Raw genomic sequence first — 27657 nt, forward strand, 5'->3', positions numbered from 1 at the left:
AGCGGCGAGCGGCGGCGCGGCCCGGCAGGCCCCGTCCCGGCCGCGGTTTCTCTCCGAGGCTGCACCCCCCCCCCTCCACCCCCCCCCGCTCCGATCGGCGCCATGGCGATGCAAGCGGCCAAGCGAGCTGACATCTGGCTGCCCCCAGAGGTCAATCGGATCCTTTATATTCGGAACCTGCCGTATGAAATCACAGCGGAGGAAATGTAGGATATCTTTGGGAAATACGGACCTATTCGACAAATCAGAGTTGGAAACACTCCTGAAACAAGAGGAACAGCTTAAGCTTCTGAAGGAAAAATACGGAATTGAGTACAAACCCACCAAAAAAAGTGCTTCAGATGTCCCCTACAAGAAATGGGTTTCTGCCTTGAACTAGCAAACATCTCTGTGCTTAAAGAGAAGCCTTTTTGCCTTGATGGAGATAATTTATTCTGTATTCTGTATTTATGCTGTATTCTGAATGTGGAAATTGGTTGGGACTAGGAGGCTGGCTTAAAGGCATTTTGCAAACGGGATTATTATTTTTGATCGTTATTGTAATAATAGTTTCTTGATCAAAACCAGCCAACACTATTTGTAAGCATTAGGCATATGTGGAAGAGAATGCCTTTATTTGAATCAGCAGTTAAGGTGTAGTTTAGTCTGATGCTGTGGTTTTATCTGCTTCTGGTGAATTTTTGAAGTGATGAAATCAGAGATACAAGGTATACTAAGAGTTATGAGGTAATAAGGTAATAATCTAAGTAAGGGTGCTGTCTTTTATATCTACAAGTGCAACATGCTTTTATGTAGCAGAGAGAAACTTTGACAATAATGTTGCTTGAGCGAGATGTGCATGTGACAACTTGGGAAAAGGGATATCACAACTGGAGTGCAACAGTGTTTCTATGTCTGGCAGAGTGAAATCTTTCAAGACCTGAGTTTAGACAGTCTAAAATAAATTGTTAGCATTCAGAAAACCCATCTTAAGCCTCTTTTGCTTACATAGTGTTATGGAAGTCAACTGCTATTGTAGAGAATTAATGATTTTTTAATACATATTAACAAATACTACTATTTTAACTTGAGGCAGTTGAGTGAGAAATACGTGTAGCATTTGAGGGAATGTCAGCATAAATCGCACTTACAGTAAGACTGCATTTTTAATTACTGTACTCGTTAAGATTCGATGATGCCATAAGGCTAAGACCTTATATCACAGATTGGTTCTGAACTAAAAGGTGTGTGCACATGTAGGTATGCACATTTGTGTTATTTTCCTTAATTGGCTACAAAATAATATAATTAGGTTGGGGACTAGATCTTGGGAATTTACCTATTATACTTCTGTTTGTTAAGGAACGTGCATAACACAGCACCCATGTAGGCTTGGCTTGTGGCATAGTTGTCAAATTTAGCATAGACATTCAGACAGATAAGCAACGTACTCTTCTTGTGTGTATCACCTACAAGCCATTATGGCTTAGTGTGTAAATCTGTATGTAACTATTGAAAAATCCACTTATGAATGTATATAGCTTAGAACTAATTTTTTCCCTTTGTTAATTCTTTGATATCAATGAGGAATTCTTCAGAAAATGTATGGACTGGTTGGTTGCATAAGGGCAGTTGTTATTTGGACAGAAAATTGTTAATGGTCAGGGATTTTCCACTAAAATATTTGCAAATATTCCTAGTCAAACATCAGTTTGGTTTCTTTTGGGGTTTTGAGCTTGCATTAGTCCATGTTCAGAACTTTAAAATTACCTTTGAAGTTTTTAAACTTTGTATATCACTGGAACAGAAAGAGCATCTATATTAAAGCTTCAAGCTAACTTTATTTTTCAAGTATTTCTGGAATTATACTTCTGAACTGAGATTTTATAAGTTGGCTGTGTATTTTCCTGTGTTAAAACGCTGTTATTGAAAATGGTCAACCAGGCCTATGTCGCCCAAAATAAAAACGGGGGAATTGTGGATAACTGACTAGCTGAAAAGGGTCACATAGACATAGTCCAGCTGGCTGGACAAAAATGCACATCGCTCTCAGCTTATCTGAAGTAAAGCAAAATACACTGTCTTTGGCTGTCCTTGTTACACAATAACAGGAAGATTTTGGTGGGAAAAGAATGTTGCAGGTGGGAACAGAAAACTACAGAAGAGAAACTAGGGGTGGGCTTGGTATTTAGGCAACTAACCAATAATGAGCTTAACTTTTGTAATATGTATGAGCTAATTATAAGAAGGCATAAAAGGTGACTGTAAGGGACAATAAACGAAGTCTGCTGATCACTCATATTGAGCGACTGTGTCTTCCCTCCGTCGCAACAAAGGCCTTTCTTGTATATATCTTCAGGAAAGCCAAAAGTTGCTAAGAGGAAGGTATTGGACCAGAGTAAACGATGTGACATGAATGAGCAGAATTACAGCTGTCATTAATTTGATTTAGTATAAAGTGATGTGTATTCCATTCGATTAAGAGATTCTGGATTAATTTTGTTTTGTGGCCAAAGTTAAAAGAACCACAATGAAGCGTTTGCACTGCCTTAGTTAATGTAAACAAATGAACTCATGCTTTCCCTTCCATTCAAACAAGAGAGAGTTTGTGAGCTGATGGATTTTGTTTTGCTTTGTTTGTTACAAGACAAAAATCTGTTCTGAGCAGAAAAGTGTTATAAAGTAATGTGGCAAGTCACAGAAAGATGAACCATTGAGAAGTCACCTCCAAAGACCAGCCCACTAGCCCAAAGCATTTACTTCTACATCATTCTTGATAGATGTTTGTCTAAACCGTTCCTCAAAACATCTGGCAACAGAGATTCCACAGCCTCCCAAGGTGGGAAATCCCCTTGGTGCAATTTAAACCCAGCACTCAGTCTTAATCCGTTAGGCACAGGGATAACTCATTACCTTCTCTTTGTAGCAACCTTCTACATACTTGACAATTTTTATCATGTTTCCCCCCGGACTTCTCTTTTCTAGTCTAAACAAACCTGTCTTTCAAACTGTCTTCATAAGCCATGTTTCCTAAACCTCTGTTATTTTTTGTTGCCTTCTGTAGTTTTTGCAGTTCCATGTTTCTTTTTTTCAGAAGTGCAGTGCTCTCAGGTGGTTACACCGCTACGTGCTATGTCCCTGCTGTGTAGGCTGAAGGCATGGCTTGGTGCATCTTACATATGGCACTCATAATTTGATATTCCATTGCAGTGTTGAGTTTGTCTACAGTTCTGTGGTGTTACTGACTCACACTCACCCCTTAGGTTTGCTGGATCCTGCATGATTTCAGCTCATTTTTCCAGCTGGCCAACACCACACTGAATTCTGGTCCTGCCCTCCCCAAGTGCATCCAGCCCCTCCTAATTTATTATTGTCTGTAAATTGGATAAGTAATGGTTCTGGAGGGTGGAAGAAGTCAATTGCCTGCTAACTTGGCTCCTAGGTTATATATTCACTGCCAAGGAAAGTGTTCTTTTTATTTCACTTTCTCTAGATGGGGACAGAGGAAGAAGACATTCGGTGAGATTAATTAGCTGAAATTACTACCTTATTCTAGCAATCCAGTGAAGGCAAGGCATGTCAGCTTTTACTGATGTTGTTGAGGTCAACAACATGTGAGTATCATCATTAATTTACTATGTCACAGTGCAAATTTCTTGTTCCTTCACTCATCAGGACTTTGTGTAGATGCGTCAGTCTGCTGCTGTAAAAAAAATTATGCACATACTTATATGTGTACATTTTAGTTTTATCTGAAGGCATGGGCTGTGAAACTTTTTGTTGGCCTGACTGTCCTGTTACAGTCAAGAAGTTTCCTACCATGAGAAAGGCAATTGGCCCTTGAACCAAGCATATTAACCACAATGTCTTCAAGTTCATTTTACACATAATCTCTTTATTCATTTTCAAACAGCCAGCCATTCCTCATTTCCACTGATAGAATTAAGATGAGTTAAATCTGGGACTTTTCTTCCCTCCAAGGGCCTTGTATTAAAGTAGCAGCAAATGCTGCAGTTTTACCGTGTTGATTCAGACTCAGGGAATTAATATCTTTTGTAAAGGGCCAGGAAAAAAAAAAGTTACTAGTTTATTCTTCCAGATAGCATTTTTTCATTGTTTACGCAGCTTTCATGTAAAGGGTATGGTGTCCCACTGCAGGACTGGCCATTCTGAGAGACCTACTGGAGGCTCTCGGGTGCTGTTTCTCTCATTAGCTGTGTCAGTCCAAGGAGCTTGGATATTATTGCATAATATTTCTTTGAGAAGTTGAATTAACAGAAGAAAAGAATTATACAATTTTCTTAAAGCCAGAGGAAAAACACAGACTATCTGAACTAAGCATTTCCCCCATTGTTTCAGGCTTTTCATGTGGCCATTAATAGCAATAAAAGCAAAGGATAACAGTTAACCTGATTTTGTTGTGCCTTGTTTTAATTTTAAAACAAGACAGGATTTCAAAGTTCTGAGCCTTATTAGTCTTAAAGCCTTGTGAATCCAACATTTTTTTAGTCTCTACATGAATGAAAACTTCTAATCATCTACAAGCATCACACAGCGCCTTTCTGCTTGGGGACTGCGATGTGGACAGTCGGGCTGCACTCTGCTCCTGCAGGAATAAGCTCATGCACTGCCAAACCTTTTCTGCACATTCCATTATTTTAAGCCACAGTGAGACAGTAAATAAGAAAAGGCAGCTATAGCTTAAATACAGGCTGAAATTCAGGGTTCACTGGAATACTGGTTGAGTATTTCCCCTTTTTTTTTTGGAGTCTGTAATGGCAAACTCATCCTAGAGTCGACTTGCAACGTGAGCTGTGAAAAGTAACAGCACATAGTAATGTAGCTGTGGTTGCTGCTTCCATGCTATCAGAGATCTGCCAAAATGCTTGTATTAAGCACTTTTTGCTTTCCCAGGGCAGCACCTGCCCCTAAACTTGCCATTTAAGCTCTCATTTTGGACATGAGAAACGTCTGTATATAGTTTACACTCCCACAACGCCCAGAGGTATCTCGTTTTACCAATTTGTAGACAGGACTCACAGGCAGCTACCAGTCCCTGGGCAGAAAGTGTTGCCTCATGTCTGTGCACGCTGACTAGCCGACCTGCAAGCCGTGCCTCGGGGGAGGATGCCGGTTTCAGGTGGTAATGATCCCAGAAAGGAGGAGACCAGAGGCTGAAAGTATTCCTGGCCCAACTCCACATACTTGGCTAGGTTTACACCAGGGGTGAGCTTGGCCTAATGAATATAAAACACACTCTCCACAATTGTAGATAAAAAGACGTCTTGAGGAAAGGAAATAGAAGCTGAAAAAATGAATGAAATGCCTTCCACCATGTGTGATCCTGAGCTATGAAAAATACAGTTGGAAAGAGCTTTTTTCCCTCCTTTAGTTGAAACCACTGTGATCAGAGGTCTGACATGGTGGTGTGTTTCCTTTTACCCATTCTTCCTCTTTGCTCCCACCCATGAAGTCATAACAGAGAATATATTCAAGTGAAGCATGATGTGGAGCTGTGGGATCCAGTAAATGCAAATTACTTTCTTCTGCACTAATAGAGTATGGGCTTTTTTTGTTCACTCGTCCAAAGGCTTTTTCATCCGCTTTAGTTTTTGTATTTCATGATAGTAACTATACTGAAATTGCTTAAGAAAACAAAGCCGTGTAACAAGATAGTTGTAAAAATATCATTTCAGGTTTCATTCAAGAGACATAACAGTGTGCTTTTATTATTATTCTTTAGAAATATTTTATGCTTTTGCACTTTTCAGATGGCCAGTCGATACCTTAATACAAATAATCTTTATTATCTCACTTTTAAGCACATTCTAAAATTATCTGCATGCTGAGAACAGTTGGAATAATCTAATATACAGCAATTAAAATAAAGACTATAAGGATGATGTAAAAACAAATATAGTTTGGGTGGAGGAGACTGGAGACTTAAAGCGTTTTTCTTCAAAGTGTGGACATTCACTAAGGGTAATGAGGTTGCATACCCTTTATATATGTCATAATATACACACACCATCATCATCCTACATAGTCCTTTGGCAGACAGACTGGAAAAACATTTTAAAGTTAATAAATGACAACTGGAACTGACACCCAGCATCATCCCTATGTATTTCATATTTATTGTATGTAGTTAATACATTACTTCAGAAGACACCTATAAAAAATGTAATTAGAAAGGGAAATAGCTTTCTCCCAGAGGGAAACCTGTAAGAAGGGTGAGGTTTCCTCTTGTAGTGCTTTTTCCAAATTCCTTTCCAGTAGGTTGCCAAATTATGTGAAAGATACAAGAGCTTTAAGTCCCAGCCTTCCCTAGGATTCACTAGGAACATATACTTCCCATATTTTCTCTAAATGGAGCAGAGAAAACGATATCCTGAAAATAAGCCTGCTTAAGTGACTAATTTTAAGTATTTGTTTTGGTCTAATTGGTGTTTCCAAGGCCATTTATGATAGCAAAAGCTATAGCAAATTCAGAAAGGATTTTTTGCTAAAGAAACTGGACTCCAGGTTCATGGCTCCCTAATGTCAGGTAACCTACTGAAGACGTTTCCTCATAAAACTGGCCTTCTGTGTGATAGAAAAGAGGTGTTTCTATAGAAAGGATGAATAAAACTAAATTAGTTGTTACAGCCACTTCCTCTCCAAACCTAACCCCTTCACTAATATTCATTTGGAAGAACTTCCTAACATAAAAATCTGGATTCAAAAGTAATGTCAGAAAAAGACATTCTGAACTTTCCTTGGTCTCTTAACCCTTCCTCTAGATGCTTGTCCTCCTCTGCTTTCACAATTTGCCACTTACTGCAAAAAGGACTGTACTAGCCTTTAGTTTGAACAAAAAACCAGGCTCAAATGAAATGCCTGAGACTCCAGAATTCATCCTTGGCATTTTTTCCTTAAGGAATAAAGCTCTGCAGAAGTTCAAAGTTGCAGTCACATTTAGCTCTGCTTCCCTCACCCTTTGTGTACACACTTCAGAGAGAGAGGGAATGTGTTTTTGGCTCCCATCTGAAATGAAATTAACAAATAGCCCCATCCGTGGTGCTGGCAAAATGAGAATCTCTTCCTGGGAAGTATTGCTGTATTGCAGAAAAGGCTTTGCTTTGAACAAGGGCAAAATGTCAATGAGCAGACTTTGGGGTTTATTTTCCAGCGTGGGGATATTTCCAGGAAATTCTACTTCATGAGACAAAAAATGAAATGTTCTGCTCTCCTTGCAGCTCCTGCCTGGTTTGTAGGCGCACAGATGGCCTGCTTCCACATTGTCTTGCTTTTCCAGATAGGAAGAATCATGGGAAGATCGTTAGTCGAACATGTCAGATACTTGGGAAGGAGACACCCAAAGTCCCAGATGAGCTCTAGGAGCAATGAACAGCTACTCTTGTTCCCAAGCAGTGCAGGAAACAGCAGAACCTGGGAGTCTATGAATCCGAATTGCTGAATGGGCAGGGAGCTCGCTTGACTGCTGAGCTGGGCCATATGGTCAGGGAAAGAAGGTTGGAGAACTGGTGATCTGCTTACTCAGCTTAGAGCAGCCTCTGACATCTGGAAAACCAAAGGTCTCCAGACCCCTGGCATCTTCTTGGAAAGCCTCAGCAGAAGTAGAGAGGTGAAGACCTCAAACAACTAGCTTGCCACGACGTCTACAGAGAAACCAGGAGTCCAAAGCATAGGTAGGCTGAATTGAGAAATAAGCATCCAGTACTCTGACAGGAATTTGCTGAGTTTCTTTCTGAATTGCCACATATCAGCTTTTTCTGATGGAAAATTGACTTCACAGAAAACCTTCCATCAGATCTAGTTACCTGTCCTGTGTCAGCAAACTACAGAAATGTACAGGATTTCAGGGGGAACCAGAGTGCCCGTTTGCTGTGACAGGATGTGTCTTCAAATCCAGACTAGAAAACCATCCTGCTTCTCTGCCCTTTCAAAGCAAAAAACATGCTGGTCCTTATGCTATTGCAAAAGTTAAATGCCTTCCTTTCTACTAATTCTTGTAGATAGCTTGAAATCTTGAAATTCCAGGATATGAATAACCTAATCTCACCAGACTGTTCTCACTTCCATGTTGTATTTTGCAGAACAAAAGATTGCATTTTTCACATTTTTGTCCCTTAAATCACTGTCTGTTAAACTATTTTTCATTTTAATGAAGAAGATGAGAGTACAACTAGGCTAACAGGTGAAATCCCAGGGACAGCAGAAGATTTGGATTGCATCCTGATGCACAGCAACCACACGGGATCTCCAGGCACATTCAGACTACAAGAAGTATATTTGCTCGGTGCAGCCCCCTGGACAGCTGCTAGACCTGGTAGATCACTTGACGTTCGACTGGCCTAAATTTAATAGCAGAACCAGAGCTTCAAATTGTATTGACTTTGTTTTGCTGAACAAAGCAGGAAGTGGGAGAGGCTTTCCTTGAGTCCAACAGCAGTTTTAAAGTCATTGCTTGCCATCAAGACCTGTCACTTATGTTATTCCGGGATGTGCTCATAAAGGGCTCCTGTGTTTGTAACAGGAGATGGCAGACCACAGGGGATTTACAGAGCTTGCTCAGCCCATTGTCACACTCGTGCACCAGAGAGCCAGTGTGTTGGGAAACATCAGCCATAGCACTGACATGTTGACCTGATGGTCTGCGTGAGCACAGGGTTGCTTCCTGCAATGGTAGTTTGGATAAGGCTATGACAGGTCTCTGGGATGTCTGCTAGATGTCCCAAGTCCTTTGATTCTACCCAGACGTAGTTTCCAGGCAATACAGAGGGAGACCTAGCTCTGTGGACATTCCGCTAGATCCGGCTTGGAAATCTCTCCTATGCAAAAACAAATGCTCTTCCTCTGGGCTGGAAAACAAAAGTCAGGCATTAGGGTCTGAATTTTGTCCTGCTTAACAGATGGATGCAGTTGGAATGCAAGGAGCTCTGCCTTGGGATGAGACTGGAGCCAGTCAAGATGCTGGGCAATCTGCTTTAGGGGACCCTGCTTGAGCAGGGGAGTTGGACGAGGTGATGTCCAGAGGTCCCTTCCAAACTCAAGCATGCTGTGATTCTGTGATAAGCTAGGTAGGCATGAAATGCCACTGTATTGCCATGATTAACTAGTCACAGGAAGGCTGGAAAATGCTTCTAATGCTAAGCTAAAAGGATGAAACAGCCTTTCGGAAGGATGAAAACATTTCAGACTCCAGCCTGACTTAGTTTCCCTGTCCTAAATGTTACCTAAGCTTTTTACCAGCTAAGTTGAAGGGCCACATTCAAAGTTACTCGTATTAGTCAGGTTTGACAACTTCTTCCACCTAAGGAGTATTGCTGTAGCAGTACTGACATGCAGTACACAGAAAAGCAGCTCATGTTTCCTGCAAGTTCAATAAAGAAATTCCAGTGCCATTTCTTCTTCTAGGTAACTCAGTGGGTGGCTGAAAGGGATTTGTTTGTATCCCAGAAATGAGAAGTTAGGTTTGAATATTAATTATTTGGGTTTGATTGTTTTTGCGGCATGTGTACTTTTTATCAAAAGCCCATTTTGTTAGTAACTGACAATCACATTCAGAAGGGATTTATTGATAGCCTTGTCCATGTCTTTAAATAGGAAGGAAAAATAACATTTCAAATCCTTCTAACCTGTGGTCTTATACGACTTTCATTTGGACTCTTTCTAGCACTGGACCTTTGAAAACCCCAAACTGAGTGGGAAAGCATTCAATATTACTTTGTAAGGAAGATAAAAACAGTAGATCTCTACTGACATGACTTTCAAATGTCAAATGCAATCAGAAATATTAAATAATATTCTTCTTGATAACATTTTAATTTTTCTACCACATAGACTTCTGTTTCCAGTCTTATCTATAGGAAAAGTACATATACGTCTGAGGTTTGGGATTCTCAATCATTTTCAGCCAAGGGATATTCCTAGCACAGAGATACTCAAGCGATGTGAATTTTTATACTGGTACAAATGCAGAGATGAAATGAGCTAAGATTCTTGGGTGTGTTGAACTCACTGTACCACCGAACACACTGCAACCAGAGCATTAACTAGAGATTAGTACTTGCCGGTACAGTATGTATCATACATGTTGAACTCAGCATGCTTTGGCACTGATTACTGTCAGGTTTTACATTAAATTGTTTGCAATGTCTCTCCTAGAAAGTTTTAACTGCTTTAAATTCCTTTTGTTCAGACTGAATTGAAATTGATTTTTGATGGGCAGAGGGAACTTGCAGAAATGTATCTGTATGCCAGGAAGCTGCAGGATTGCCCAGCCACCTCACTTCACTGAGGTTGCCTTAAGACAGAAGCCACTGAGACCAACCTTTGTATATCACTGAAGAGAAATGTATTTCAGTGAATGACCCAGAAGTGTGCGTGTCTTATTGAGGAATCAAACAGTACTGACATGCACCACCTTTTCATCCAAGCAGAGTCAGCTGTTCTGCATTCGCCTTATTCTATACAGCAGGATCAGGATTGTAGCGTGTTTCTTCCCGGCACCGTGCATGCCTTGGGATAGCCTCAGTGAAAAAAAAGGTTATGTTCATAACTCCCCTCCATGAAATTCTGCATAGCTACATTCAGTTGATGCAAGATTCAGGAGTGCTGTGGTATAAAAGACCAGAAGGGAACAATGTATATGCATAGATTAGGATAACACTAGGATATCCTGGCTCTCATTCTTCCTCCCACCATCTGCCATTTCCCTCTCATCCTCCACTCTGCCTGAGCTCCAGAAAGCAAAATGATACAGAGATTTTATTTGAACTTTGATATGGAAAATCAATCTAACGCTGAGTGTTCAGGCTGCCTACATACACTGGATCTTTACTCAAAAGCATCACGCTGCACAGCACAGTCAGAGCTGATACGTCATGTAAGATTTCCCCCAAAGTACAGACAAAGCACAACAGATCAGTATTGACATCTGTACGTTCTTGTCTTGCTCCTTGCTGGAATAGAGGGGCTCTGCTCTCTCTGACTGGGAGAGTATCCACTTTCTCAAGACTCTGTCCTCAAAGGATGATGAGCAGAGACCCTCCTAAATTTTTTTGCTATGACATTCCTTTTGAAGATTTAAATATGAAGTGCCAAAAAAGCAATGCATGCAAAAAAAGAATGTCACCTCCAGTTCCAAATGTGAGGGGTGATAATGAAGTTCACATAACATATGGGAAATGGTACAGCTTTGTTTAGCCACTTGGCTTGAAATCTAGACTCTACGGTGCTTGCTATGCAAACAATGCTTAGTTGATCCATCAAAACAAAATCATGGCCATATATAATAGTAATGATTAAATGCTTATTCTCCATGATCACATAACATATGGCTTTGTGCTAGAATGTACACAATCCCAAAGGACATTATGTGAATATAAAAGCTTGTTGACTCACAATTCCCCGGTTGTGTTCTCTGGCAACATCTCTTCAAGAACAGAGAGACACATACGCAATATGAGGGCCCTAGTGGGATTTTTTTTCCCCTTCAGCCTAATGCACTACTGACAGCAGTGTTTAGGATCTTTATTAGCAAAAATACACATAAATATATCAGTAACATTGAACTCCAGGTTACATCTATGACCTAAGAAGCTGAAGTACAGGGTCTTTACGTATTGAAGCAACTCTGAAAAGATTTTCTTTTTTTTTTTCATTGTTTTGCATGATGCTGTCCTTCTCATTTGTTATTCCTTCATGAGATAACAAATAGAGGATGGGGGAAAAAAAGAATAGCTTGCTTTGGTTTGTACAAATCCTCAGAAATACTGTTGTGTTAGCCAAAGGCTTTGGTGTCAGTCACAGTCATTTCAAGCCTGCATCCTCTTACCATTTTGGATACTTTTTGAAGAGTGTCTTTATTCCCTTTTGCATGGACCCTACTCTTCTCTTGCCAGCTTCCTTTCATTTTGTGCCTCTTTTGCTTGAAATTCCTGTTAGCCCTGCTTGGCAACTAGTAAACCTTTTCTTCGCTCAGCTAGGGGTGGACAGTGGGAGGGGTCCCCACTGGTTTTCTTTGCCTGCTTTCTCTGCCTAGGCAGTTCTTTACAGGTCTGGACCAGGAGGAGCATGGGCTTTGCTGGTTTCTACCAGTGTGGAGATGCTCAGAGGCAGCGGCAACACGACTGGCACAGGGGTCCAGGCAGGTCCTCTGAGGTGTTTGGGGACAGGCAGAGGGTAGGGAAGGAGGGAATATCTCCCCTGGATGGGAGTGATGGCAGTTAGGGTCTGACTAACACGCTATTGGTAAGTGCACAAAGCTACTGAAACCTCCTACCAGGAAGGAGCAGCGTGCAAACTTCCTTCTCCAAGGCAGGAGTAACTGCCTGGATGGCTACACAAGAGTCCTAGCTGCAGAACATTACTCGGGACCTGCCTGGGCCCACAAGCCAGACTCACCTTTCTCCTTTCCACAGCAGATTCCATCACCCCAGGCATATTTAACTCTCCAAACACAATGTGGAAGCATTGTTGTGCGTTTTCAGATGAAAGTTGGGTTAGCAGGATTTACATAATAATTTGTACACAAGCTCTTGTCCTTGCTTTGTTAATTATTCATTCTGAAGTGTCTCTATCTAAATATAGGTATTTTAAAGGCTTTTTTATGCATTACTTGTATATAAACAGATGTTTGATTATGCAGATGCCACAGGTGACTGATAATGAGCCACCTGCAGTTATTTCAGTCCTTAGATTGGATGAAAAGTTAAATTTGTGTATTTTATATCTTCCACTACAAATAGTGAATACTTATTCTGACTTAGAAGTCTCCCTGTCTGATTCACATATGGGTTTTAGCAGGAATAAGTAAGTACTAGATGAAGGCCTGGTTCTGTGGTCATCTGTTGCTGACTGACCAGGAAGAAACACTGGTGTTACAAAATAAATATCATGATGTCTACAAAAATATTTTTGCAATAGTCAACAATTTATGATTATGGTATTATAATTCACAAATCATGTTCTTATTCTCTCATTATGTTCCTATTAATCTGCCTGCTCTGATGTTTTTGTTTACCTGCCTTCAAAATGCTCTGGAGAATCAAAGTTTTTTACTTGCCCTCACTGTGACAGTTTAGTTCCTCCACAGAGGTGTAAATGGAGGCACAGAGCTATTTTACTTATACATCAAACCCATAGCAGAGGCTGGGGGAGAGTCTCAGATTAATTATTCTCCCTCCAGCCAATTCACAAACTGCCCAACTTCAGCAGTACCTCAGCTGCAGGGCTGTGAATCGGCCATCTCCCTGGGAAAACAACTGTGATAGTTTGTCCAGGAATTAAAAATCCTATGCTCCACAGCTGTTGATACTTTGCTTCCTGACCCAGATTTAGGCAACATGTCAGTAGTTTATAAAGCTTTTATCTTTCCTGCCTCCATTCAGCTAAACCTGTAAACAGGACACGTTGTATAATTTTTCTAAGCTGAGCTGGGCTGAGCTTGGCTGCAGCTGTTAATCGAACTAAGTAACTCCAAACATTTGATTGTCTAAAAAGCACTGAAAGGTCTGCTTCACTTTTCATTACAATCAGCAACACTGACCCACAGGAGCATTGTAGAGTGTCTTCTGGGGTGTAATCTGAATTAAGAGCTATCAGATGTACAGAAACATCGGTGTTTTGGCTCTGACAGTAAAATCAAGGCTGCACGTGAGGCAGCAGATCAATTTGCCCAGAACTTTCCAGTTCACTGGGTGAAGTCTGAAGGTCCCCATTTCAGTGTAAAATGTTCAACTGCTAGGACATAAAGCCATGTATGAAGTGCAGACATCTAATTGGCAGGCTACAGCAACATGCCAGCCAGGTCAGAGATTTATACTAGCCTGCACCACGATTAGGTCACTGGCAACCTGTGGAAACAATGCAGGTTGTACTACAAAGTAAAGGAGTTTCATTCCAGGTCCTGAGGAAAGGGCTGAAGTCTGCCAAAACGTTCAGAAATCTCAGAAACTGCCAAGTGGAGACTAACATAAGTTCTTTATCTGAGACATTTTATCTTGTCTGCCAAATCCTTAGCTCCTGAAACAAAGAAACTCTTGTCTTTGTTCATGCAGAGCACGGCATCTACAGCCAAAAGCTAAAGGTGACTTTGCCCTGTCAAGCTGCTCAAGTCTGTGTGGCTGCCAGGTCCTTCCTAGAGCCATGATCCTGGCACAGGCTCAGAGCCAGGGCAAGCCTCAGCAAAAGGAACAGGTCACAGGCATGCAGTGGTACCAAAGCAATGGAAGGGCTGAAGGTGTTACGCATACTGGTCTCCAGGTGCTGATTACTTAGAGAAAAGGCCAGTTCTGCTTGAGGGATGCAAGAACAGGAGTAGGAGTTGAAAGCATGAATCCAAGGGGACCCAAAAAGGAACAAAAGTGTCAAGGAAGGCAGGGAAACATTAGTTTTGCAAAGCATAGAGCTGGCAGCCATACATGGAGAAGGCCTGTGGGGCCATAGGACTTACAAGAGAGCTAAATAGAAGTTGCAAAGCCATATTTTGAAAGCATGCCAGGCTTCTGTTTGGCCAACTTATTAAACTAATAAGACCTGCACTGACCGGTTAAATATAGAGGATTAATTTTGCAAGACATTGGATAAGCCCACATAGCTGTAAAGACATGCATATGCATTCAGGACAACTAGTTTTAGTACTAGAAGGCACTAGTTTTCTTTGTGGCTGAGTGAGACCATTCAGGATCAAATGGAGACACCCAAGGCAAAGGGCTTCAGGCACCCCTTTAAGACAATAGAGCTCCTTTACTGTGGTAATCACCATCCCCACCTATTGCAACAAGGCTCTTACCACCAGCCAGATTCCACCTCTGTGCTGTTTCTTCTTCCTCCATCCAACCATCTGTCCTACCATCCTCAGGGCTATTTAGCTACTTAGCAGGAATGAGCTACAGCTGCACATCGTCCATGTCAATCAACCCACTGCCTTCGTGGCAAGGCCACAGCTGCATGTTATCAATGCTAATCACCCCACTGCCTTCATTCCTCTACACTCACCATTTTGCTTTGCAAGGGATGTTCTGAAATACAGCAGTTTATAGTGTGAAAAAATTTCACCCCATCATTTATCCCTTTTTCATCATGATTATTTTTTGTTCTTGTTGGTTTCTTGGTTTCCTTCCCACATTTTTTTTAAATGCTTCCAGAGAAACTTAAAGGCCAGCACCCTCACCATACATGCTGGTTGTATTCTCTTGGAGCAGCTAGCTGTTTTCTTACAGAGACACAGTTAGCGATAGTGGATTTCTCTATAACACACTTTTGAGATTATTCCCTTCTTTTTGGAAATTTTCTTTCCATTTTGAAGCATTTTTTATGAGTTTCTCCCCATGTTGATGGTCAGCAGAAAAATGCATGTTTGCCTTTGCAAGCAGGTTGTTTTTTATTGTTTTCCTTTTGTGATTGAAGGCATATGCTGATCTCGCAAGCTGAGTTCTGTATGGAGTGGCATTTTTCAAGTAGACAAAATAATACTCATAAAAGTTAGGGAACTAGAACTGTGTGTTATGAATCAAATTCTATTTAGTGGATGCGCTTGGATGAGCCATACTATATAAAACAACAGCAGATTAAGCCGAAGAGCCAGAAAAACATTATTTAAAATCTTATGTTACATTTAAAAATAATAAAGGAAAACGTAAATAAAATAAATTGACTGGGCCCCTGATCGTCAGAGCCATTCTTTCCTATCAATATTAGACTATCTAAGAATTTCAGAGCTGGAAAGAACTGATCCTCTTTTCTATAAAGTCCTCAGCAAAACCACTTCAAACAGGCAAATACAAGAGCTGCAGTGGGTGCATGACTCATTCAACACATAAATGTCAGCTGGGCAATGACGAAGTCTTGCACTAATACTTATGTATGAAAAGCTTCAGTGTTATCTGAGCAAGAAGTAAAAATGAAGCTTTCGCACCCTAAAGACCTTAGCTTTTAATGGGGAAATGTACCCTTAACATCATGAAAAGAATGGAACATGCTCTCGGAGCATTGTGTCCTATGCACAGCTCCCCTGTGGGATGAACTGAGTGTTGCTGAGCAGCAGGGTAGTTTTAGAGATGAGATGCTTGTAGTCCCTAAAGAGGTTTGAGATGACTACAAGGCTTACTTCCACCATCAGAAGAAAAAAGGATTTGTCTGGCCTAAAATCATGGTACAGTGGCAAACTCATGACACCAATTGAAAAGAAAAAATATAGTAAGCAGTAATTGTAAGAGGAAAAAATAGACTGAAGTTGATATATTTTTGTTACATTCTTATACCATCAGACCCAGATATCTTCTGTTCAGATATTCTAAAACTGAGAATATCTTTGGCATCCTGATACTAATTTTAAGTAAGTCTTTGAAAACTGAGGACATTTCAGAAAACTTAAGTGTTCTAACGCTCTGCCAGTATTTAAGAAAAGTACTACACTCTGTTCAGATGAAAAATACTTGATCTGAATTAGGTCTTGGATAAAATAACAGACAAACTGAAACAGACAAATTGATACAGATATCAAATGATGGTTAAAAATGAGGCTATAAATTATAACAGTATAATACATGAAAAGTTAATGTTTACCAAATGTTATATAAATCTTTGATGAGGTTTCTAATGTCCAGTGCAAAAGAGCTACACAATAGGGTGTGTTTAGATTTTGTAAAGCAATTTGCTTACTATGGCATGGCATTTGAAATTAGCACTGCACAGTAGCAGCACATTCTAAATGAAGTAAGGATTATGTGTGTAATGATTCTCACAAAACAAAATGAAAAAGTAATTGTCATTGGAGAATAATTATTTCAAAGGCTACCCTACAATCAGCCATTGTTGAGCTGGAAATCTTCAATATATCCATAACATGGAGGAGGAAAAATAAAACAGATAAAGTTTGTCAGTGGAACAAAACTGGCAGTCATATACAAAAATGAAAACATGGCAACTGGAAAGGGGTCACAGTGAACTTGTAGCTGATGATTAACTTGCAATGTGAAACCGGGACACAGCTGAGGAGACCTAGAAGAGTTGTAGTGATTTTGCTTTGAACATGTCAGACAAAGATGCAATGCTGCTGTCTACCGGTCATCAAGAAAAAGGAAATAAATTAGAGGGAAACTGTAAAAAAGAACACCAGAAACAATTCAAGGACAGAGAAATTATTCATATTGCAGCATTAAACTACTTCATTTGTTTATTAAAAAGAAGATGGGACTTGGTTGTTCTGTTTGAATACCTTCATGTCTAGGATAAAGCAAGTACTGAAATTTTATTTAATCCGTACAAGAAAAGATTACAAGAATCTGTGGCCATATGTTTTTAACAGTGGATAAGGAAAACTATAAAGGGAAGTGGTGGGTTCTTCATCTCATGAAGTCACCAAGCTGGGGTGCCTTTGTCAGGGCTGAGGGTGAATCAAGTGACAGGAGTGGGGGAAGAGGACCTCCTCCACAACAGAGCCATGGAACCTGAGTGCCTTTAAATCTAACCTAGCCCTGTGGTTGTGGGGAAGCTGCTTGGCCATATTGTTTCACTCAGGTCCTTCCTAGGAGTCATTCAGTGAGCTCTGGAAAAACCTTAAACAATGATCTCTGACTTACTCATCTTTCTTCTGTAAATATAGCTAAAGTGGTAGATTAGGAACAAAGTTTCAAGAAAGAAGCCTTATGTCTGCTCCCATGTCCTTGGCTCCCCAGCTGTTCTTCGTTAACAGCACAAAGTTATATTTGAGAAGACAAGGATCTAGATACTGGTGTCTTTTGTCACCAACACCGAACCCCATGTCTAGGGAGGTATCCAGCACAGTGAATAAGACAGACAATGGAGTTGTGAGCCACCTGCATCCATTTTAATCTTTTTGTCATTCAAAAGAAGTTACAAGGCATCTTCTGCAGCTCTGCAGCAGACCAACAAGACCTCCAGAGGTTCTTCCTTCCTTCCATCCACCATTCCTGTCTGGGCTTATGGATCTGAAAAGGATGATTTAGGTACAGGAGTGGTAATTTCTTACAGTGACAGAGTTGTGGGAGGAAGTTAGAAGCTCAGAGACGTCCAAGAAGTTTGCTCAAATCAAGTAGAGGCCTAGCTAGTGTTTCAAACCCAGGAGGTGCCCTTGGGACCGGCATTTTGCAGTTGGTAGTCAGTTGCCTCATAAGTCATGGCTAGGCCTGATTTATTATTAAAGGTAAATCAAGCAGTAGATTTATTGAGTGTTGGGTAATTGCTGAATCAATGCTATGTTTGTTTTTTTTTATAAACAGAGAATCAGGTGTCAAAGTGGTGCCTGACAGCTAATTTAGACACATGGGGAAATTGTAAGTCTGGGGTTTTCACCTGGACAAGTGACGCTGGTTGGGTTTGGGAGGTGATACTGAAAGAAGAAATACTATTAGGAGTCCGTTCTCATCCCTGAGGTCGTGGTTGCATGGAAGTGTGAACTCAGAAGGGAGAGATGCAGAACCTCAGGGGAAGTTAGGAAAAACACGTGTTGGGCATGGCCAGGGTATCAAGCCCTCTGGAGGAGGCGGTGCGTGGGTTTGAAGGTAAGCAGGCGGAGAGCCTGGCAGGCTGCAGATATGCTGTGAAGCCTTGGGACTAGGTTAGTTTTATCTTGGTACAAAGCACCTTGGAATGTTAAGTGTGTGTTTTGGAATTAGTGAGAAACATATTCCTCTTGTATTGAGGAAATTCAATTTTCAAACTGGGTATTACAATCCATGTTGCCATGGGTACAGTATATGCTGACACTATATCTACTTTGGGGTCCTCTGTTGAGCAGTGCCCTTCACAGGAGGATAGTAAGTTTTTAGTAGCCCTTGTACTGGGATTTACTTGGGTTACTATGGGGTACTAGACCTGTGCTTGTGGTGTGTGCTCTTTTTGCTAACACAGGTGAGACACTAATGCCATCTGCTTTATTCTTTTCCTGTGTTTTCTGGAAAGTAAATTTCATTTTTACTGCTTTCTTAACAACAGAAAAAGATCAGTGTTTTTAAAGCCATTTGCAATATATTTTCATGAAGCGCTGTTATTTTTAAAATCTCGCTTAGTCTTAGCTGGCACTTTGTCTTCAGTTGCAACCATTTTACAGGCACTTCATGGGTTTTGGTCTCTGTGCAGCATGTCCACTGGGGCATTTTTGGTCAGAACTTGGAATAAACACTGAGAACCAGACTGTATTTGCCACCTCCTAATGATAGGGTTATTTTAAGGAATTGCTAAATAGCGGGTACGTGCTGATGGTTTTAGTAGTTTCTGTGAAAAAGGAAACATCCTTGCGGAATTTGTTCTGTTACTTAGAATTATGCTAGTGAAGACATGATTTACCCTTTTTTTGGCTGAGAATCTAGTCATTCTCCACAACATGATCTCTGTCTGAAAAGTGGATCAATAACTTCAGATCTCAGCAGGGTTGTACTTCTGTCCTGTGGATGACATATGGCAGACAGCGTGTGGGTGGTCTGCCAGAGCCCATGTGCCAGCATCAGGAAATGCTTCACATTGCAGTTTTCTATGCAACACACGCCCCCCCCCCCCCCCCCCCCCCCCCCCAATACGCTTATTTTGAAACACAGATAATTTTAGTGTCAACAAGCATGCACGCACCATTGTAATGCAGTATGCTATACCTGTAATTCAGAGGGTCATTCCTGGAGAAAGGAACAGTTCAAAAGTAGCCCTCACTGCCTGTCAAAAAACAATAATAAATAACTGCTGCTCTCTGCAGCACATTTTGGGAGCAATACTGAACTCTGTTCTCCCTGTCCACCTGGATTTCTCCTCTCCTTTCAAACTGGTAAGAAAGTGGTCCAGGAGTGCTGTGTAAAGTAAAGTTGATTTTAGAAGAAAAAATGAGGGATATTTGTGGTATCAGGAGAGAAAAAAGCCCGTACAGAAGAGGAAGAGTTAATTTCTGCCCAGAGCAAAAGAACTGAAATTGAAGTTCACAAATTCATTTACTTACTGTAATTTCATAACAAAAAGTGAAGCCAAAGGTAATGCCATTTTGCCAATGATTCTCACTGAACTATGGCTCATTAGTAATTTTATGTTGCTTAGCAGGGTCTGTTTACATCTACAGAAATTCAACTAATTCAATGAGTCCCTTCTCTCTGCACAGACATCCCAGTATTCTTGTCCATCTGCCCATACCCCATGAGTTTGCTGTCCATGTGCTGTATACAGAGCTGAGCACATATGCTTATTTTGATGAGGAAAAACAAAACTGTTGAGATCCGTTCCAGCTATGCTAGCACTCATCTAGGCTATTTCAGACCAGGCCAGAAAATATTTTATCATGATTCATCCTACCTTTTCTATGTTTTTATGAGCCCAGAGATCAGAACCACATAACTCGGGTCCAGGCCTCTTAGAAATGCCACATTTGAAGAATAGGCTTGAAATATCTTTTCATCCAAACTGTGGCTCTTAGAAGCACCCTATTTTGAGACAGATTAAAATGACCTTTCCAAAAGTTCTTCTTACATGTGTCATTCCTGAAGTACTTTGCTGCCGCTGATACTAAGCACATATAGTGCCCCTGTGTTGAACAACTGCCGATGGAGCACAGCAGGAGAGTGCTTTGTAACGTGGAGTCTGGGGAACAGCTTGCTGGATGCTTTGAAAAGGCAGCAGAAGACCACAGGGTAGTTGGTGAGCAGATTGGAGTTCTTCATGAGCAGATTGGTACTTCCAACCCACCTGTTTCCTATCCTAGGTAATGATCTGGTGAGATCCCCGTGACCCTTCCTTAGCTAATCCACAAGTTAATTGCCAGCACAGATAAATGTGTGTGTTACGTTTGTTTGCTTTGTTCTACCTTCAAGTCTTTGTTAAGGCTGATGGTAGGAACTAGCCATGGTATTTCATAATATATTCTGTGTATCTGCAGCTGATGCGTTTATAAGTAGGCAGATAAACAAACATCCAAACTGACGTTTTCCTAGTACTTTATGGTTTTCAGGAAACTTTGGGTTGTATTTAAAGAGACTGATTTGTACTCCCCAAATGGTTTTCCAGTGTGATTGCTTTCAGATATGATAAACTTCACTTTAATAGAAGAATGAACCACTGAGACAAAAGCCGTCCCAGGATTTAGTTTTACCCAAACTAGCATTTAGTATTATTTCCAGTATAGGGTTCAAAGTACACAAATCACCAGCTTATACTATAGCTTAAAACTCCATTCCAGGCACACTAAATATTATGTTCGCTTTACTCAAGACATATTTCCTCAGCAGCACAGGAATATGGTCTTGACTTGGTCTCCCATTTCCATGAAACTCTTTGTTTAAATCCTTCCACAGTGAATTTAGTAGGTGAGGAGCCAAGTAAGTGAGTGAATTGTTGGAAAATTTTGAGTGCATTGAATGGTAAATGGCTTTAAGATCTCAACTTTATACCCATTTTCAGATCTTTGTATGATTTTTATATAAACTGGAAGGATACTTAAGAATGCTTCCTCTTCCCCCATCCTTTCTGTTCACACACATACACAGGAGCACACGCACACTTCCAGGATTTCAAGTCAATATTTTAGCTGACGAAAACTCAGGGATGACCAACTCACCACCTTAGAAAAAATACCATGATGTGCCCATGGACTAGCATTTAATATGTGTGGATTCTTACCACAAACCCACAGTTTTGTTTCACCTGAAACATTGAGGATCCCCAAACATGGCTTCCTCAGATTTCAAGGATTTCAAGGAGTTTGGAAATGCAGATGTTATTAAGACAAACTAGACTCTGCTCAGAAAAAGGGCTTGCTTTCTTGGCACCGGAACACCCATCTCTCTCTTACCTTACAGGTATTTGAATCACTGCAGATTGGCCTTGTCACCTAGACTAAAATAATAAATTGGAAACCAAGCTGGAACAGTACATTCCCCTCCCCCCCGCCCGCCCCTCCCCCCCCCCCCCCCCCCCCCCCCCCTTAGTTCCTGCCCATACCGGAATGAACCAAAGGGATGAAGCACAAATAAGCAACTGGGAATTGAATTAATTGACATCCTGAGGTAAATAACAAAGCTTTAATAATAAATCAAATCACCCCATTGAACAGGAATTAATAACATGATTTAACTCAACTAACACCCCAACAATAACAGCAGCATCTTTCATAGATTCTAGGCAAGCAAAGTTCAAGCCAGCAAAATACTTTCCAGTTTATAAAAGTTTTAAAAACTGCCAAGGGATATGTCCTGGCCTTCCCAGCAATGGAGCAAGAGTGAGCTCCAGCAAATCACATGGAAAAAGCGTAAGGGGAGCAGATTTTCCAGGCACTAAATCAGTGCAAAAGGGGGTCTCCCTTCCAATAGTACAGAGCACTGATGTGTTAGTGGTCTCCTTTCTCACATCACTGAGCCCTGTTGGATGGATTGCAGGGGGTCTCTTTCCAAATACCATTAAGTCCAAAGAAAAGGAAAGTTCTCTCTTCTCTAGTATCAATCAATTGACTATTAACAAATGGGTATATTGAAGGTCACAGGTTTTGCTGGAGATTTTTTGCTGCAGGAGAACATGGGAATATTTGCTTTAAGTGCTTTTGCACGTAGCCCTTATGGAAAAAAATATAATAGATTTTAATAGAGTGATAGTCTTCCTACAGAATTTTAAAATCAATTTATAGAATTGTATAGGAGGGATACAAATGTTGGATAAAGTAATTTCTATTGGACCATTTGGGCTTCACTCCTATTAGATTCCAAAGGATTTTTCCATAAGTGAATAAAGCTGAATATAGTGTATGGGATGCTTCTGCAGTTTACCTACTGAAATAACTTTGAATGAGCTTTTCAAATACAGGGTCTTTAAAAGGTTGCAGTTACTACAATGTGCCTTCACTTTTATATATTTCCATGACATCGATGTGTATGTGCGGATATAGTTTTCTTGTACATTTTCATGATCTTTTAATTCTTTTGAAAAAGCCAAACAAATCAGCAAATCAAAATTAAAAAAAAAGTAATCTGTGCTTCTGGTTTGTCTCCTTTCTTTGTCCTCTGTATTTGTTCAACTCCTTTCTGTTTTGTCTCCCTTTACACTTGAGGAAGATTTGTATAGCATACCTGGAAAGAAGACTTACCTGTTATTGAGAGCTTTTGTCCTATACTATGAGAGCCATTCCCTCCTCAGTACACTGGAAATGAGCTAGAAGTCCTCAGTGAGATGATTTATTATTCACACTTTTGCTTATTGACAACAGCTCAGTCATTTTCTTAGTTTGCAAACTAGCAAACAGAGTAGTTTCGCCCAGTCATGATGTTGTGAGATACTAGAAAAATCCACTGCGCAGTCTCTGGAAGACTCCTCAGTCTTTCACACTGGCCCTTTGGTGCCTTTGACCACCACCTCATTAGTTCCTTCCACCTGTGTTCTGTCTTTACTAACTGATAGGAGCATTCAGAGATCAGGGCATACATCAACTGGCTTTCATCGTATGTGTTTACATTTTCAGAAAACTTTTTACAGAATTTATATAAAAATAACATGCTCCCAAGATTCAGCAACTAACAGTGTCCTCCCCACCCTCACCTACCTCAACGGGAGAAAGAATCCCTTATCCCTGTTATATCTGCTCTGCTGTTGGTAAGGCAGGGCTTTGAAGTTACTCGAATTTTACCACCAGCCTCTTCTAGTCTGGTATCACTCAGATGTGTAATGTATTGGAACAGAGAGGTAGTTAGTGCTCTTAGGTCTCTTTTGGGGACAACATGGGTGACATGATCTGTTTGTGCAGAATGCCACAAGATTACTTTGTACATGAAATGCTATTTAGGCTTACAATAGAACCACTGCAGACACTCACATACAGCCCTGATGGTCTGTCACAGTCTTCTTAGACTTCGTGCTCACTTTGCAGCAAGGCTTCTGCTCTTTTGCTCCAGCCTGCTCAGAGGGAGTATGCTGGGAGTGCAGGCATGGCCTAGGGAATAGTTAGCATTCCCACACCCTCAAACAGATGTTGAGCACCTGATTATACTGATGGCTCTCAAAATCATCTTGTGAGTTTTTTTGGACAGAAATAGATTGCTAAGACCAGTGAAATGAACTGGGAAGATGTCTAGCACTCTCCATTGTCCGTGGGAGATGTAGCGACAACTAACTTAGGTTGGATGTCTATGTTTTTGAGACCCAAAGCTAGATGTGATCAACCCAGCCCTAAGCAGAGGCAGATGCACTGGACATTGCCACAGATTCTGGAGGATTCCTCAGGAGGAACTCTTTATAAAAAAGTATTATTTTTTCTCAGCATCTAAGAAAACATTTTTCTCATAAACACTGTTCTGCTAAAGCTGAACACTCCTTCATTCACTTTGGATGTGGTCTATAGCAAGGAATAACCCAGATGTCTGGTTCAAACTTTCCTATCTGGTTTAGCAGAGTAAATAACTGGGTTAGCATTTTTATTGTCTCCCATTGTTCCTGTATTTCCTTCTTGACCTTTCAGCTACTCAGACATTTATAACAAACGCTTCTGTTTACCAGTGTTCTAGATAACACTTTTTAAACTGTAGGCTTCCAGCTGTCTAGCCCTAATCCAACAACCAGATGCTCAGCACTACTGTCGTCAAATGTGTTTATTTTCCAGGCCATGAACACACGAGAATATATTTCACAGTTCAGAACCTGTGGATGTTACATCTTAACCCTTGTTGGGTCACAGAGACCTCCTTACATCTGTTTTCTTTGATTTTGTAAGAGCTGGAAGATCAAAAGGCGAATTTCAGCTTTTGTTCTGGTAAGGCTGGAGACAGACCCTCCTTCCCTCCAACTTCAAATCTCCTATTTGCAGACCAGAATGAAATCTGTCAATATAATGTCAAAGGAGAAAATCTTCTTGTTGTCTATGACCTGTGGCTAACGACAAGTCAGGAAGGAGCTATCTTTCCCTTTGCATCCAAAATTTAGGTTTTTTTTTTTTACTTTTATTATCATTTGTGAAATATCTTAACATTGGCTTATTTCTCCAGATACCTCTGTCTCCTTGACAAATCATATGTACCAGGAATGTCCAGCTGCCCCTTCTGCAAGAAGAATCCTAGAGGGGCATGTTTGTGCTGTTTCTTCAAGAGTGAGGCAATATTGCTGCTGCAGTTGGCTGATCATTCAGATCACACAACCACAGGTTCTGGGATGAAAGGCATCCTGGATATCCACCACATACTCAGAATCAAAAAGACTTTGTAAGATTAGCAAGACACAAAGCAGATGCGGCTAAAGAAATTCAGGCAGAAGTCATGGATTGTTTTCATTTCAATGTGGGATGCAATTTCTTTTGTTTGTTCATCTTTGGTAAAAGTGCAAAGAGAAGTTGGTGTTTCCCAGGAAAACAGTAAAGCTGGAAGCTTCTGCCTTTTGAAACTCTTCTACCTTGGGCAATGTGAGAGCACCTGGTGCAGACAGCTACTAGGGAACATGCCAAACAGATCTGCACAAGGTTCTTTCTCTGTCACATATTGCTGGACAGGTTGGGGCAGTCTGAAGAGGACTGTGCTGTTCATATTTGCCTTCTTAGTTAATTTGGGATAAATGTTTTTAGCCCATATTCTGAGACTGTTCTGCAACTAAAGAAAGTATCTGAAAACCTAGAAGCTGCACAGAAGTTTAGTGTCTTCTGTCAACTATGATGATATAGTGGTCCCTTTTTGCTAATCATCCAAATGCTCCATATTAAAAACCATCACATTTTAAAATCTTTATTGCATTTTCAAAATAGGCACAGTACAGATTTTTGTACTGCCTAATTCCATCCTAATAACTAGAGTTTACTGTAAAGTGAATAAAAAATATTTTCTTGTTTAAAAATAGGAGAAATGCTTTCTGAAATGAAAAGTTGAAAAGAATCCAAACCAGGCAAAAATACTTCAAGAAAGTTTGTGCAAAATGGTCAATTTTTATTTGCATATTGCTTGGAGTGAAAAGTTTCTATTGTTTCCCATTGAAACCTGATTTTTACAGTTCCACCTGTAAATACCTCCATTGTAGTGCAGGTAATTTGAAGTGATAATAGAATGGTCAGTGCTGGATGATAGTGTGGTGGGGTAAGACTCCACAATTTGGAAGGTACAAAACTGAATGCTTGGCTGACCTTTATTTGAACCTTCCAAACTACTACAGTTTGCACAAATGGGTCAAAAATCTTGTGAGAAGACCGTTTCAGGAGAGATTAATGATGTTACTTTTTCTCAGTCACTATGGGGGAAAACCCCACCTGAAGGTTAGTTAGAAGTCCAGGTGGATGGACCTTGATCAATCCCAAATAATGAACCATGTGGTTCACTGTTTCTCCCTTGCAGCAACTAGAGTTCCCAGGTTTGTATCTGTTTTTATTTCATGCAGGAGAAAGGTATTGCCTGCCAAGCAGAATAGACTTTGGGGGACCGCTGCTGCAGTTTTGAAACCACATCAGGTGCCAGTGCTGACCTCTGCTCTCATTGCATACATGTGTGTGAGGAAGGTTTCTATTTTTCCTTGTGCTGTGGAGACAGCAAAAACAAAAATGGAAACCAATCATTCAGCTTGCATGTCTGTCCCTGAGACTCTTGCTAGAAAGCAAGAGTTATTTCTAGTCCAGCTTTTGCTGCTTAGAGCCTATTGCTGCAAGAATTATGACTATGTGCCATCCCTATTCTCTTCTCTCCTCAGAAAAGGGATGTCTGACAGATCAAAGGCTCTGCATAAGCTGTAGTAAAAACAAATCCAGTGGGTCTGGGGTGATAACTTCCCTTCACCAGAAAATGCTCTGTGGGAGTGGAGATAGAGCTGAACTCAGGGAACAAAGATCCCTGCAGTCAGTAGCTGTATCTGAATTTGGGTGTTATTTATATGGGACAGATGGATGTATGTGTCCTTGGGGTGTGATTTCTGCCCCTGCAAATGATTATTTTTAAGAGTCACAGTAGGAAGTGAAAGAGTGTGTTGTAAGTGCAGCAGATGTTGCTGCTGCAGCTCAAGGAGAGTTGATACAGACCAAGTAGTGTAAAGAAATCTTCAGGACACTGAACAGTGCCGTTGACAGGCTGCATTACTTGCTGCATAGAAATACAGTGAACAACCGTCACTCTCAACACTAGCTCAAGGAATTATTGCACTGGATCACAAGAGCCACAGACACCTCAGCCATGTGGTGCCCACAAGGAAGGAGTGAAACGAATGCAATTGCCCTTGCAGTTCCAATGTCACGTCATGAAGGAGCACTGATCCTAAAAGTGGGAGATGGCATCTATTTTAGATTGGAAGATATAGCCAAGAGTGTCATCTCCTACCTTAACTAGGCACTGCTGCTAAGAACAAACAGAGTTTCGTTCCCAAGGCTGGACTGAGAGCTGAGTCTTGTCCTGGTTGGCTTTGCAGCAGTGTCTGGGAAATATGTGTTTTGCTTTCTGCAGGAAACCTACTGCCCGGGTGCGAGTTCCAGCACACAGGAAGATGGGAATGAAAGGAGAGCCTCACTGTGAGCCTTGCAGGAGGCATGGGCACAGCCAGACACACTCTGCTGTTGATGGCAGCATTTGCACAAATGAAGCTTGCTGTGCTTTTTGGAGAGGGGCTAACCAGGGAAACATTTTGTTGGCCTCATACAGTGTAAGCACTGTAATAAGAATACATGCTACTTATCTTTTCACAGAAGAAATGGAGAACGCAGCTCTTTTGGTTTCTTTTTAGCCTCTACCAACATTACAG

Source organism: Falco biarmicus, chromosome 6, assembly GCF_023638135.1.
Source record: "Falco biarmicus isolate bFalBia1 chromosome 6, bFalBia1.pri, whole genome shotgun sequence".
Classification (NCBI taxonomy): domain Eukaryota; kingdom Metazoa; phylum Chordata; class Aves; order Falconiformes; family Falconidae; genus Falco; species Falco biarmicus.